The sequence below is a fragment of the Salvelinus fontinalis genome, chromosome 6, assembly GCF_029448725.1.
Source record: "Salvelinus fontinalis isolate EN_2023a chromosome 6, ASM2944872v1, whole genome shotgun sequence".
NCBI classification, from domain to species: domain Eukaryota; kingdom Metazoa; phylum Chordata; class Actinopteri; order Salmoniformes; family Salmonidae; genus Salvelinus; species Salvelinus fontinalis.
Genome location: NC_074670.1, coordinates 35568329 through 35584891, shown reverse-complemented (window position 1 = coordinate 35584891; position 16563 = coordinate 35568329). Strand labels below are relative to the sequence as shown.

General features: G+C 42.7%; 1 protein-coding gene across 2 annotated transcripts in view; it reads left to right on the top strand.

Moving 5' to 3' along the window:
* LOC129857763 (zinc finger protein 516-like) overlaps positions 1-16563 on the top strand; it is a 65639-nt gene that overhangs the window by 26720 nt on the left and 22356 nt on the right. The gene's annotated exons all lie outside the window — the stretch shown is intronic.

Here is a 16563-nt window from a genome sequence, read left to right as displayed (position 1 = left end):
AAGTGCATAGGGCATAGGACATAGTAGGGTCTAGGGGTCGATTTTGGATTGGGCGACGGTATTTCAGAGGCACTGGTAGTCATTGTAGGAGACATTATGGCTGTAGTGTACTCTGACGCTGGCAGGTTTTGGCTCCCGACTCAAGTCAATCCTGGTCAAAAGTAACTACTAATAAACAGACCAGCCCAGGTTCCTCTCTCTCTCAGAGAACAAAGCAGAGTGGAGACCTCGAGGAACTTGAGGCAGACCAACGTATTGTGCTGGTCCTTCTGGATAAAACACGTCCATTGAAACCACCTGTGACAGACATCACTACGTCCTTACCACTACTTGTTTTTAACCTCATGTATCTGAACTTTGACCTTTTAGCATTTCAAATGGAAGGGGACTCTAAATCAGACCATTTGAATGTATCTGTATTAACAAATCCCATGCAACATCAGGAAACATTTGGGTAGATGCAGTATGAAACTATGTCGAGTCATGATGCTATGCTAACACACAGTGACTGTGGCGTTATACTGTGTTGCCTTTGGGATGCAGAAAGAGACTCCTGTCTTCAACATGCATGTGGCATCCATAAGCCATAAAATGACAGAAAGAGGAAGCCTCTGAAATACTAATCCTATCAGATTCTCCCCCATAGGAGCTTTCTTGGCTAGGAGTGTTTGGAGATTGGAGAGCACGTAGCATTTCCTTGGTGTGGTTTGAGCCTGCGGTTTACCCTCTCCCTCTCTGTATGTCTTTCTCAATCATTCACACAATCTCTTTTGTTTTCTCTCTATCTTGCTTTCTCATACTCTTTATCTCTATCTCTCTCTATCTCTCTCTCTCTCAACCTTCCTCCCCTCTCCCTCCACCATGCTCTTTTCAGAGGTAGCTTTCACTACTGCTTTCATTCTTAGTTTATACTTTCCACTTGGTGAGATAGCAAGCAAGGCTGATGTTCACCAGCGGGAATCAGTCAGCCCTGTAAAGACATGACCCAGATGTCCATGGTTCTGCTATCAATCACATCATTATGCTCATTGTAAAGTCTCAGAGGCAGTTTGAAGGAACTATTTTACATGTAGCTTCCTTGTAAACATACCTGGGTTCAAATGCTATTTTAAATCATGTCAAATACTTTATCTGAGCTTGATTGATCTTGCCTGGCTCAATAAACCAATATAATAGTTCCAAAACACCAAACCTTGCCATTCTGGCACTCCTGGCTGGCTAGAGCAAACTCTCATGGTATTCGAAAGATTTCAAGTACTATTTGAACCCAGGTCTGCTTGTGAACTCCTTGTAAAGTTCTGTGTGAAACTGTGAAATATCAAACACCTAAAGTAGTGGTTTTCCTGTGTGCTGGTTCTGACTTATTGTTTTTGGCTCCGAGTCCTCGAGCAGCTGTTTCTTTCTGTTCCCAGTCCAATAGTGAAGTGGACTCCGTGACACAATAACAAAGTGTTTGTGGCGAAGAAATTGGATTTCACCCACTAGTTCTTTTATTTAGGTTGCACCTCGTTGTGTTATTGTATTTGTTTTGAACAGGTTGAGCCAAGTTAGTGTTTGAGCATGCACAGTCTCCATTGAGCTGAGGAGTTCTCTGTGAAAACACATATGCTTGAGAGAGAGAGAGAGGGAGAGAGAGATACAGATTTTCTCTGTATCAAGTCCTCCATTCTCTCCATCCCTGTTTGTCATATCTCTTCATCTCATCCTCCTATGCACTTTGTTTTCTATAATGTACACATGCTATGTTATCATTAGGTTTCACATCAAGTTAGACGGCAAGATTAAAAAGGATTAGAATGGAATAGACAAACAAGAAAAGACAGAGGAGAAACCCTAGCACAGCTATACATTGATAATGTCCTTCTTTCCATCCATCATTTTTGTTCCTGATTTTGTTTCTGGCCACGTGTGTGTGTTGCTGTGGGGCTGGCTGGAAGTGTCTCTCGTGGGCCTGCGCTGCAGAGGGGGAATGCACGGGGAGTTCAGTGGCCTAATTGCATTCCAGAGAGGCTCATTTACGTTGCTGTTCCAGGGGTTATTCTGGGTTGCCTACACAGGTGGGCGTAGCGAGAGAAGACCCTGGGACAGACCCTGGGATGCAGGTTCCACATGGGTCTCATCGCAGCCTACTACTCTCTCCCTCGCCTCAGTCACAACACGTCCATAAGAAACCTGTTAGAACTGGTTTGGCAAAGAACTCAACATGAAATGACCAAAACAAACAAATGCATCTTATCACTGTCCAAGTGTGTTTATAGTTCCAACATCTACTATTGTTGTTTTAATTGATCTGTTAAACCAGATGTCTTGTCTTGGGAGCTTAAATCGGATTTCGTGTTTTATTCGTAAGACAAATCCTACATTCACGCTAGCTCTTTAGCGGTCTCTCATTTAGGGCTGGGAAATGCCCACGGTCTTCTTTAATGACATTATCACGATACATAGGTGCTGATATGATATGTATTGCTATTCTCACGATTGCGACTCGATATTGTGATTTTCTTGCGATTCGATGTTCCGAACATATTGTTCACCATATCTGCTGCAGAGAGACGAGATAGAATGAGAACTAGTTTTGATCAGTCGGGGAAATAGAAGTGCTGAAAACATGTTGGCTCACTATTTATAAGCAAGATGGAGAACAAGCTATAGGATGGACCAGAGTTTGGCGCAAGTGCCGTCGACTAGCGCTAGCTAACAATAGCAAAAACGAAAAAAAATGTCTGCAGTCTCCGTACTAACCATGCAATTAGCAAAAAAATAATAAAAAGTGTTCTCCTCCACTCCTGACTGCATGTGCTGCCATTCAAGTCCATGATGGCGTAATGGGTGGATTGGCGGCATTCTTGTGAGAGTATCCATAGGGGCAAAGCAGGAAATAAAAGCAGGAAGTGTACCCATCAATATTTGCTGTGATTTGTTGACTCAACTCAACTGACATTACAAAAAATACATTCCATTGCGTGAGCCACATCAGTTTTATGGGCGCGCTCGTAAATTTGCTCTGGCTATCTACTCCGATTTCAGAGCACTCTCATCTGAGTGAGGTGTTCTCTCATTTGTGTCTGCTAGCAAGCTAGCCAACGTTAGCTAGTTAGCTTGGATGCTTGACTGCCATTGTGGGGTTAGAACACTCTGATCAACCCTACTCCTCGGCCAGAGCGTCCAGTGTGCGCTCTTAACGCTCCGAGATCTGACAACTCTCTGAATTTTAAAACACTGTTACTGTAGTGAGAGAGAGTGAGAGAGAGAACGCACCTTACATCATTTGAATGAACATTCTAAATTATTGCACCACAATACCCGGCAGCTATTGCAAGTGTACCCATGGGTTTACCATTCTAGATTACCATGGAAATTATTGCATCACGATACCAGACAGCTATTGTGAGTGTACCCATGGTTTTACCATTAAAATGTCCACAGTTATGAGTTCCAAGTCTGTTATATTTATTCAAATTCTATGTGTGCTGCTTCTGCATAGTGGATGTCGTTGCCTAGGCAACCGAAGACTTGTTTGCTCCGGCGCCTTGCTTGTTTCAGCAAGGAACAACTACGTTTTATCACATTGCTAAGAGTCCATGTTACCGCAGAAACTAACTAAATTGCCCCGCAGTCTTTTCTTCAGTCAGCTGTTAGTTGATGCAATAATTTCCATGGTAATGTAGAAGTTTCATTCAAAGGATGTAAACTGATGTGGCCAAACCAAGTACCAAAGAAATCAACTTAAAACAACAGTAGTGTATACTTGTTGTCTGTATGTTGGTCTGTCGAATCCAAATGTGAGAAGGATCTGGAAAAAAAGGGAAGCACACTAAGGCTGCCCGCTTATGAAAGACACCCTTAACTGGCCCTCACATCTGCAGGGTTAACGCCAGTGGGCCTTGTTTGTGTGTCTGTGTGTGCTTTCCTCTCCCTCCATCCCCCCCACCAGCCCTGTCTGTTTTTCTCACACCACTCATTAACCCCGAGATGCTCTCACAAAAAAAATTAATTATATATACAGTATATATATATACAGTTGAAGTCGGAAGTTTACATACACCTGAGCCAAATACATTTAAACATTTAATCCTAGTAAACATTCCCTGTTTTAGGTCAGTTAGGATCACCATTTTATTTTAAGAATGTGAAATGTCAGAATAATTGCAGAGAGAATATTTTACATTTTACATTTCAGGTAGCCTTCCACAAGCTTCCCACAATAAGTTGGGTGAATTTTGGGCCATTCCTCCTGACAGAGCTGGTGTAAGTGAGCCAGGTTTGTAGGCCTCCTTGCTTGCAAATGATTTTTCATTTCTTCCCACAAATGTTCTATAGGATTGAGGTCAGGGCTTTGTGATGGCCACTCCAATACCTTGACTTTGTTGTCCTTAAGCCATTTTGCCACAACTTTGGAAGTATGCTTGGGGTCATTGTCCATTTGGAAGACCCATTTGCGACCAAGCTTTAGCTTTCTGACTGATGTCTTGAGATGTTGCTTCAATATATCCACATAATTTCCCCTCATGATGCCATCTATTTTGTGAAGTGGTGTTCTTCGGCTTGCAAGCCTCCCCCATTTTCCTCCAAACATAACAATGGTCATTATGGCCAAACAGTTATATTTTTGTTTCATCAGCCCTGAGGACATTTCTCCTAAAAGTACGATCTTTGTCCCCATGTGCAGTTGCAAACCGTAGTCTGGCTTTTTTATGCCGGTTTTGGAGCAGTGGCTTCTTTTCGGCCTTTCAGGTTATGTCGATATAGGACTCGTTTTACTGTGGACATAGATACTTTTGTACCTGTCTTCTCCAGCATCTTCACAAGTGTATGTAAACTTCTGACTTCAACTTTATTTACACTACCGTTCAATAGTTTGTGGTCACTTAGAAATGTCCTTGTTTTTGAGAGAAAAGGTATTTTTTTGTCCATTAAAATAACATCAAATTGATCAGCAATACAGTGTAGACATTGTTAATCTTGTAAATGACTATTGTAGCTGGAAACTGCAGATTTTTTATGGAATATCTACATAGGCGTACAGTGGCCCATTATCAGCAACTCCTGTGTTCCAATGGCACATTGTGTTAGCTAAACCAAGTTTATCATTTTAAAAGGGTAATTGATCATGAGAAAACCTTTTTGCAATTATGTTAGCACAGCTGAAAACTGTTGTACTGATTAAAGAAGCAATAAAACTGGCCTTCTTTAGACTAGATGAGTATCTGGAGCATCAGCATTTGTGGGTTCGATTACAGGCTCAAAATGGCCAGAAACAAAGTCCTTTCTTCTGAAACTCGTCAGTTTATTCTTGTTTCCAGAGAAATGAAGGCTAACGCATGCCAGAAATTGCCAAGAAACTGAAAATCTTGTACAACGCTGTGTACTACTCCCTTCACAGAACAGCGCCAACTGGCTCTAACCAGAATAGAAAGAGGAGTGGGAGACCCCCACTCAGCAGTAAAGAGGAAACTCTGGGATGCTGGCCTTCTAGTTAGAGTTGCAAAGAAAAAGCCATATCTCAGACCGGCTAATAAAAATAAAAGATTAGGATGGGCAAAAGAACACAGACACTGGATAGAGGAACTCTGCCTAGAAGGCCAGCATCCCGGAGTCGCCTCTTCACTGTTGACGTTGAGACTGGTGTTTTGCGGGTACTATTTATTGAAGCTGCCAGTTGAGGTCTTGAGGACTTGTGACTTTCTCAAACTAGACACTCTAATGCACTTGTCCTCTTGCTCAATTGTGCACCGGGGCCTCCCACTCCTATTTATATTCTGGTTAGAGCTATTAACAATGTCTACACTGTATTTCTGATCAATTTGATGTTTTTTTAATGGACATTAAAATGTGATTTTTTTTTTCTAAAACAAGGACATTTCTAAGTGACCCCAAACTTTTGAACGGTAGTGTGTGTGTGTGTGTGTGTGTATATATATATATATGTATGTATGTATGTATGTATGTATGTATGTATGTATGTATGTATGTATGTATGTATGTATGTATGTATGTATGTGTGCATATGTTGTTTGTTCTCTAACAGCTGACTGAAGAAGGGACGGCCAGGTGTTCATGTGATTTCGGTCGTTTATGCGGACTCTTAACGTGATGATCCTTGTAACAACAAGCAAGGTGTTGTTGTTACAACTAGTATTCAGTTGCCTAGGCAATGCCCCCTGCAATGCAGCAGCATACATTACAATATAATTATTACAACAGACTTGGAACCTCTAACACTGGAAATTTGAATAGTAAAAAAAAGAAAGTTTCCATTTTATTTTCGTCCATAACCGTCAGTTACGCGGTTATATGTTAATTGTGCCATCCCTCATCACTACTTTCAATGTGAAGCCACTGCTGTATCTCTCAATCTCTCCGGGTGGTTTAGCTCAGTAGTAGTTTGTCTCTGGTTAAGTTAAGTGGCCAACTCTGCATCTTTGTGTGGAATGCTATCATGAGTAGAAGAGGTCATTCAGATTGATACAAACAGGGCGTTCCTGTGGGAGCAGCTAAAGGGTTAACGAGTGGTGTGAGAAAAGCAGACGGGAGTGGCGGGGGGAGGGGAGAGTGGAGCACACACACACACACACAGGCCTCTGGGGTTAACCCTGCAGATGTGAGGGCCAGTCGGGGGACAGCCTCAGTGTGTTTCCCTTTTTTTCAGATGTTTCTCACATTTGGATTAGACAGCGCAACATATAGGCAACAAGTATACAGTACACTACACTCTTAGGAAAAAAAGGGTTACTCAGCTGTCCCCATAGGAGAACCCGTTTATGTTCCAGGTAAAACCCTTTTTGGTTCCAGGTAGAACCCTTTGGGGTTCCATGTAGAAACTTCTGTGGAGAGGGTTCTACATCAAACCCAAAAGGGTTCTACTTGGAACCAAAAAGGGTTCTTCAAAGGGTTCTCCTTTAGGTTCTAGGTTGCACCTTTATTTCTAAGAGTGTACTGTTGTTTTAAGTTGGTTTGTTTGGTAATTGGTATGGTTTCTTACTAGAAATGAGTAAGATGCTGCCAGTAAGGCACATAGAATAAAGAATTAAGGATATTTTTCAAATAAATTATCCAAGTAGACAATGTGAGAACAACTCAAAACAGATTCCAAAGTGTCCAGAACATTTCAATTTAAGGGGCTTTATTGGCATGGGAAACATATGTTTGCATTGCCAAAGCAAGTGAAATAGATAATAAACAAAAGTGACTGCAAACATTACTCACAAAAGTTCCAAAAGAATAAAGACATTTCAAATGTCATATTATGTCTATGTACAGTGTTGCAATGATGTGCAAGAAGTTAAAGTACAAAAGGGAAAATAAAGAAACATTAATGTAGGTTGTATTTACAATGGTGTTTATTCTTCACTTGTTGCCCTTTTCTTGTGGCAACAGGTCACACGTCTTGCTGCTGTGATTGCACACTGTGGTATTTCACCCAATAGATATGGGAGTTTATCAAAATTGGATTTGTTTTCAATTTCTTTGTGGATCTGTGTAATCTGAGGGAAATATGTGTCTCTAATATGGTCATACATTTGGCAGGAGGTTAGGAAGTGCAGCTCAGTTTCCACCTCATTGTGTGGGCAGTGTGCACATAGCCTGTCTTCTCTTGAGAGCCATGTCTGTCTTTGGCGACCTTTCTCAATAGCAAGGCTATGCTTGAATCTGTGCATAGTCAAAGATTTCCTTCATTTTGGGTCAGTCATAGTGGTCAGGTATTCTGCCACTGTGTACTCTCTGTTTAGGGCCAAATAGCATTCTAGTTTGCTCAGTTTTTTTGTAAATTATTTCCAATGTGTCAGTAATTATATATATTATTCTCATGATTTGGTTGGGTCTAATTGTGTTGCTGTCCTGGGGCTCTGTGTTGTCTGTTTGTGTTTGTGAACAGAGCCCCAGGACCAGCTTGCTTAGGGGGGTCTTCTCCAGGTTTATTTCTCTGTAGGTGATGGATTTGTTATGGAAGGTTTGGGAATTGCTTCCTTTTAGGTGATTGTAGAATTGAACATCTCTTTTCTGGATTTTGATAATTAGCGGGTATCGGCCTAATTCTGCTCTGCATGCCTTATTTGGTGTTTTACGTTGTACACAGGACATTTTTTGCAGAGTTCTGCATGCAGAGTCTCAATTTGGTGTTTGTCCCATTTTGTGGATTCTTGGTTGGTGAGCGGACCCCAGACCTCACAACCACAAAGGGCAATGGGTTCTATAACGGATTCAAGTATTTTTAGCCAAATCCTAACTGGTATGTCGAATTTTCTATTCCTTTTGATGGCATAGAAGGCCCTTCTTGCCTTGTCTGTCAGATCGTTCACAGCTTTGTGGAAGTTACCTGTGGCACTGATGTTTAGGTTTGAGGTATGTGTTTTTTTTTTTGTGTGCCCTAGGGCAACGGTGTCTAGATGGAATTTGTATTCGTGGTCCTGGGAACTGGACCTTTTCTGGGAACTGCAACACCATTATTTTTGTCTTACTGAGAGTTACTGTCAGGGCCCAGGTCTGACAGAATCTGTGCCGAAGATCTAGGTGCTGCTGTAGGCCCTCCTTGGTTGGGGACAGAAACACCAGATCATCAGCAAACAGCAAACAGTAGACATTTGACTTCAGATTCTAGTGGTGGGGGGCCGGGTGCTGCAGAACAACAGTTTTTTGTTGTTGAACACCCCTCCCTCCTTTCCTTGACCATGCAGTAAATCCAGCAGCACGGCCCACTCTCCGAAATCGAACATGACATTGTTGACCCAAACACCTGCTCTGGCCCCTGTTCCCTCCTACAGCCCTGCTCTATACACCCAAGCAGGGATCCGGTGCTTTTCATTTGTAAGACCCTTCTCACGTAGAGAGACCCCCACCCTCCTCTTCCACCCACCACCCTCCTCCCATCCCACTTCTCAAAGGTCTGGAGACAACCAGAGACAGAGAGAGAGGGAGAGAGAGGATCCCTCCATTGTGTTTTGTCTATGCTGACACATTAATGGTGGGTTTCTGCTGGGGCTGTGGCTGGGGTTGAGTGGGAGGTATGATTGGTATGGGTATAGGGGACGGAGAATGGGGGGGGGGGGGGGGGGGGGGAGATAATGGACGCCGTGAGCCCCCCGCTGATCTCCCTGTCTGTGAGCTTGACCTGCTTTGACAGTCCCAGACCCAGACATTAGCCCAGGCAGTCCACAGGGTGCTGGGCTATGGGATTCTGCTGCCCTCCACCCAAACACTACATGGGCCTGTCCCACGCACACACCACAATGCTCATGCACAAATGCATGCATACACACACACACACACACACACACACACACACACACACACACACACACACACACACACACACACACACACACACACACACACACACACACACACACACACACAGCAGGACTGGGACTACACTAGAACGCAAAGCCTCATTATTGTCATTGAAGCAAATACATTCAGCTATATGAACAGGGAGCATGACAAGAAGAGTTAAACAACAAAGTAAGCTACAGAGAATCAAAATGATTTGATTTGTATTTGTATGCTACAGGCGACACCAATTGGTCATACGTACATGTACATTAACATGCATTACATACGTACAAAAGTCATTAGATAACATAACTCCACTTTGTGTAAACAGTTGTATGCAGAAGTAGTAGCCTATGCTTTTCCAAACTGGGCATGCCATGGGTCGTCTATTGCCCTGTCCTGTCGTTGTTTATCCCTCTCTTCTTCTCGTTCTCTGGTTCTCCCCATCCCACGGCTTACAGCAAGGCTCTTTGTCTGCCTGCCGGGAGTGGGGAGGCAAAGCACAGTTTGTTCATAATGGATTATTGATTGGTCTGAGAATCCACTGGCTTGGGGTTGATGGAGGGAGAGGCGAGGTGACGGGGGCTCTGTCCACACCACTGCTGTCCCGCTCTGAGCACTGAATGTCCACTTTGTCTCTATACTGTGTCTGTGTGTGTGTATGTGTGTGATTTTAAAGAGTTCTCTCTGTCTAATGCCCAAAGCACACATGTGACTGACTGCAGCTCTCAGTATGAACCAGTCTCTCTCTGTATGGAGCAGTGTTAGAAGCTCACAGTGTGCGTGGACCTCATTGAAATCTGGGTGGATAACTTTTGTAAAGCACCCCTCTGTTTGGCAATTTCATTTCTGTGTGCGTGTTTCTGTGTGCGTGTGCAGGCGTGTGTATGTGCGTATTTGTGCATTTGTTCAAGCATGTGTGTGGGAATAAGCAGTCCACTTTTAATTTTCTATCCGTATAGGTTCCTCTTAATAAAAAATAAAAAATGTATTTCACCTTTATTTAACCAGGTAGGCCAGTTGAGAACCAGTTCTCATTTACAACTACGACCTGGCCAAGATAAAGCGAAGCAGTGTGACAAAAACAACAACACAGAGTTACACATAAAAAAGGTAGGCAATAAATAGGCCCTAGAGGCGAAAATAATTACAATTTAGCATTAATACTGGAGTGATAGATGTGCAGATGATGATGTGCAAGTAGAGATACTGAGGTGAAAGTGAAAGTGCAAGAGGGTAAGTAATAAAATGGGGATGAGGAAGTCGGGTGTGCTATTTACAGATTGGCTGTTTACAGGTACAGGTAAGCTGCTCAGACAGCTGATGCTTAAAGTTAGAGAGGGAGATATATTCGACTCCAGCTTCAGAGATTTTTGCAATTTGTTCCAGTCATTGGCAGCAGAGAACTGGAAGGAAAGGCGGCCAAAGGAAGTGTTGGCTTTGGGGATGACCAGTGGAATATACCTGCTGGAGCGCGTGCTACGGGTGGGTTGTTGCTATGGTGACAAGTGAGCTGAGATAAGGCGGGGCTTTACCTAAGGCGGGGCTTTACCTACTAAAGACTTATAGATGACCTGGAGCCAGTGAGTTTGGCGACGGATATGTATTGAGGGCCAGCCAACGAGAGCATACAATGCTGTGCTCTCTGTAACCAATGAGGCTACAACAGACAGCAGGGCTGACGATGCCCCACACTGAAATGGCCCTGAGCCATTTGCTTTAATAAAGCGCAAAGTGAGTGAGAAGGAGAGAGAGAGTGTGTTTTTAAAGGCCAAATCACTCCACCCCCCCCCCCCCCCCCCCCCTCTGTGTTTGGAGATGTGTGCTGCGTCTCCGCCTCTCTTTGCGCTGTTTGTTGTGATTGAGAGCCCTCCCTCTGGCTGACAGTGTCATCCATCACAGCGATGAGAGTAAAGCTATGGCTCTCCGCTCTCCTTCCTCGTCTCTCTCCCTGCCTGACACACCGATGAATGTGCTGCAAGACCAACTCCAGATGTCCCAAGAACCTCCCTGAGATCTGAGATGGAAATAGGCCCCCTTCTTGGAAGTGCTCTGGACCGCTGGGAAAAATAAGAGCGGATTTCCTCGTTTCACACAGCAGCTAGACCTTCAGCTGCCCGAGTTCAACATGTTGTGGGGGGGGGGGGGGGGGGGTTTGTCTTCCTCTCCACTAACACCCCCCTTATCTCAGCTGATAGGGGTTATTTGGGTTTTAAACTCATGGTACAATACATTTATAGAGCTACAGTATATTAGACTTAGCCCTTCTCAAACCATGCGTCCGCATCAGGGTTGGGATCAACGACGCTAGCAAGATGGGGTGGGCTACATGACAGCCAAGGCAGTCATTTCAAGGTTGGGCTTATCATAGTATATGAGGAGCTTTTTAGATCAGTGGGGAGAATGGGTGTGTGGACATGTTGAAATCAAGACTTTGAGAAGAAGCCCTAGGTGGGTGTAGTTTTTGCATTAGTGTAGCGCTCATCACAGAAGTCCTAATAATGAATGGTTATGTTGTCCCTCTGGACGCACGCGCACACGCACGCGCACACGCACACACACACAAAGTATTGTACAGCTAACCTTGTGGAGACACACAATTTAGTCCCATTCAATATCTTATTTTCCCTAACCCCTAAACCTAACCCTAACCCGTACTCTTACTTAACCTTAACCTTAACCTTAATCCTAACCCTACCTCCTAACCCTAAAACTAACCCTAGCTCCTAACCCTGGCCCTAAACCTAATTCCAACCCTAACACTAATTCTAACCTTAACCGTAAACCCCCTAGAAATAGCATTTGACCTTGTGGGGATGAACATAATTACCTCAGCTGGTCAGATTTGAGTTTGTTTACTATTCTTGTGGGGACTTCTGGTCCCCACAAGAATAGTTTAACACATCCACAGAGACACACATACACTATTAGTCAATTTGTCCTTTTTTTCCTTACTTTGTGTTGAGAGGGGAACACATTGTTTCTCCTTCAGCTAGGCTAATCTCATTACAGTTTAATTTGGACATGTGATCGTCTGGTGGATGACAGGCTTAATGCTCGCTGAATACTTACCCAATCAGCAAACCCCATTTAATAACCAATAAGATCATTATCCTCTTTTTTACGCTTAAACAGGAAGAGATAAACCAGGAAGTATTTATTTATGGGGCAATCTGCAGTTCGAACAATAACGAAGTGAACTCTCCGACACTGATTTGGTAAACAGCTGAGGAATGGGGCTGGAGAAATGTAACCACTTTCAGACTGAATGGGGTAAGAGACAGATGGGAGGGATATTAAGGAAGAACAAGGGGGAGAATGAAGATCTGTTCAGATCAAGGTGTTTGCTTGTCAGTCCTTTCCAGCAATGTGAATTCCTTATGGGCGATTCCAAGGTATTTACGCTTTGACTTTAAAATGGATGCCAAACAAAAACCATTGATTTCAAAGTACAACTCTATGCACAAGGAATAGTTTTAACAATTTCTACAGAAAAGTTTACAAAAACAAATGAATTGGAAGAACTGTGCAGATGCAAACTTTGGTAACAGAGTTATGGTAAAATCTCCCTCAGCTTTTTATGCGACCCACGTTTTCCAAAACCTCTGTTACAAAAATGCTCCGAATTATTATTCAAAGATGTCTGCAGAAGAATGGGGTGTCAGCTATGACATGGTACCTTGAATTTGAAAAAAATCTCTTGGTTATTGAACTACACTAATTGAAGTGGATTTACACCCGGTAACGGAATTACGGTATCGGAATTACATGATCTGTACTATACAGAAATGCATAATTATGGATCTGAATCTCATTCTCCTCATGTTTCACAAGTTTGGACATCACAGTACAGCACAGCAGAGTACAGTGCAGTACAAAACAGCACAGCAGGACAGGGCGGAGTAGAATAGAGTAAGGCCGAGTAATGCAGGGTAGAGTACAGTGCAGTAGAGCACAGTAGAGTTCAGTACATTACAGTAAAGTAGAGTATAGTTCAGTACAGAAAAAAAAAATTCTCTACTGTGCTGTACTATCCAAACTTGTGAATCATACGTCTATGATAAGTTCAGATTTGTCCCAGTCCAGTCTGTCTGTGGACGTTAACATCAACGCCAGTGTGGACTGACCAAATGTCAGTCCACACTTTTCAACGTTCATCGACGTCCAGTGCTTAGTGGGGGAAAATGCTGGTTACAGTAAATGGAAAGAGAGGGTGCTTATGGGTAGGTGTCAGTAAGAGCTGGGAGAGGTGACCTGGAGAGGGAGCGCAAGGGAGAGAGATAGAGGGAGGGGTTGTCTAGACTCAGACTGTAACACTCTTGGTTTGACCACAAAAGAAAGACAAAGGAAACCGTTATCAACTGAACGTAAGTGTGCAAGTGGAAGGGAGGACAGTAGCAGATGACCCAACTGTGGTTTGTGACTACTACGATTTCCCATTGCAGCCAATTCAGTTGCAGTAATTCCGTTACTGATTTTGGGGTAATCTCGTTACCAATTTGGTTATGGAATTATGAGTTTGAATCACTTAATAATTCATAAACCAAATTGATATCAGTAAAATAACTATAGCTAATTGATGGGTCTACCTTTACTTGTTACTTCTGTGAGCTTTCGATATCCTCCTTCCTGATGAGGGAGAGACATTTGAAAATGTCTTAAAGATATGTGAGTTTTTGGTTACGGAACTACAAGGCCATATTGCTTAAACCTACAGAAGGTTAACAATTTCTCCAAAAACTAAATATAAGTGTTGATATTAGTTGTCAGGGTCTGTACGTCAACATTATTGTGTTTGATGTATTTTTGACACCTTTTAGGACTTTTTCTGACAGACCCCTTTTCCACCGGTTTATCATAAATTCCAAAGCCTTTACTTATGCCCACATTTTTTTTAACGGAAAATGGTTGAAAAATGTATTTATGCCTTAGTTTTCCCCAACTATAGACTCTTCGCTTTCATTTGACACCCAATTTGACATGCTCCTATGAACTTCACATGTTGGTGCTCATGGGTCCTTTTACATGGAAATGCCCATATGTAATTTGCTTAAGGCTTGTTTTAGTGTGATTCAGTGAAGTTTAGTCTCTTTTTTAGTTTTTTTGTGATTACTAATATCTGTTCCTTGAGGCTCAATGCTCTGCCAGGAAAATCATTCTTAGACTTTACTTTGATCAAATCAAAGCAAGGTGTATTGGTCGCGAACACGGATTTGTAGATGTTATCGCAGGTGCAGCGAAAGTCTTATGTTTCTAGCTCCAGCAGTGCACTAATATCTAGCAATACAATAACAATCCGCACATAATCCAACAAGTAGAAAAAGAATAGCAAGAAGTTAAGCAATATCAGAACGAGCAATGTCAGAGACCGGTATACAAAACATTAGGAACACCTGCTCTTTCCATGACATAGGCTGACCAGGTGAATTCAGGTGAAAGCTACGACCCCTTATTGATGTCACCTTTTAAATCCACTTCAATCAGTGTAGATGAAGATTAAATAAGGATTGTTAAGCCTTGAGACAAGACAACATATTTAAGTGCCTTTGAACAGGGTATGCTAGTAGCCAGGCGCACCGGTTTGAGTGTGTCAAGAACTGCAACGCTGCTGTGTTTTTCACACTCAACATTTTCCCGCGTGTATTTAAATGGTCCACCACCCAAAGGACATCCAGCCAACTTGACACAACTGTGGGAAGCATTGGAGTGAACATGGGCCAGCAACCCTGAGGAAGGCTTTCGAAACCTTGTAGAGTCCATGCCCCCAACGAATTGAGGCTGTTCTGAGGGCAAAAGGGGTGCAACACAATATTAGGAAGGGGTTCCTAATGTATTGTACACTCAAGTGTATATAAATGGTGTGTATAGACAGTGTGGATAGTATATGAATAGAACAGTTGTGTACAGCACTAGTTATATAGGATAAGGCATGACTAGAATACAGTATATACACATAAAGTTAGTAAAAACAGTATATAAACGTTATTAAAGTGACCAGTGTTCAGTGACTTTATGTACATCGGGCAGCAGTCTCTTAAGGTGAAGGGTAGAGTACTTTGATGCACCTGTACTGTCTCACTTATTTAACAGTGACTGTTTAGCATTTAGGTTGTGGCTGTTATTCAGACCTTGAATCGTTCAGTAATTCTCAATGGAACATATTGTCTTCAGCACCTTTGAGAACAGCACCTGTTGGCTCTTAGTTTTTCTGGGGGAGGATGTGGAATAGAGACGACAACCAAAGTGTTACACCTGGTTTTAACTTTAAGCGGCTTAGATTGTAACGTGTGGACCGGGGAAATCTTAACGTCTGAGATATTCACTCTCTCTGATACAATACAATGGGCTTCTGTCATAGGCATTAGGCAGTGTCATGCTCGCACAAATGTAGGCACAGCGTTCACCATACCTATTGCGTTTATGCCTGAGTTGCTGTTGACATGTTGCTCAATCCATATGATGTCCATGTACAGCAGACGATAACTGCTTTGTGATAACTCACATAGGCACGGTTTAACTTACATATAGGGCTATACTCTCCCCGTGTAAAAGCAACACCGTTTACTCAGCGATGGCAGTGTGTGTGTGTGTATCTGCGCGCGTGTGTGTGTTTTGATAGCCCCTCATTTCCCACCTCGTCCTCTTAGGATTTTGATCGATTATATAACCACTTCTAACGATAGTCAGTCACTCAGCCTGGCGAGCTATGAGCGGTGGATGATGTAATAACCGGTAATCGTGCTGTCAATCATCCTACCTCATAACTCCAACTCAATCCTCTATTATTCTCCCTTTCTATATATGTATTATTCATTTTAGTCTTTTCAAATTGAAATTAATCTGAATACAGCAAGGGGCTTTTCGAGGTAAAAAGTTCACATTAATTGGTGTCTTTGTCCTTTGTTGGTATGTGTCCTGCACTTCAATTGGGCTTTTGTTGAGTCCACATTCAGAATTGTGGAACTTGCAACAGTGAGATTGAGACATGAGAAAGAGTGTAAAGCAACTCATAAATTCTCTCTCTCTCTCTCTCTCTCTCTCTCTCTCTTTCTCTCTTTCTCTCTCTCTCTCTCTCTTTCTCTCTCTTTCTCTCTCTTTCTCTCTCTCTCTCTCTCTCTCTCTCTCTTTCTCTCTCTCTTTCTCTTTCTCTTTCTCTCTCTCTCTCTCTTTCTCTTTCTCTTTCTCTTTCTCTCTCTCTCTCTCTCTCTCTCTCTCTCTCTCTCTCTCTCTCTCTCTCTCTCTCTCTCTTTTTACTCTGGAAGAGTAAAAAGAGCCACTTCCTGTTGTGTGCTT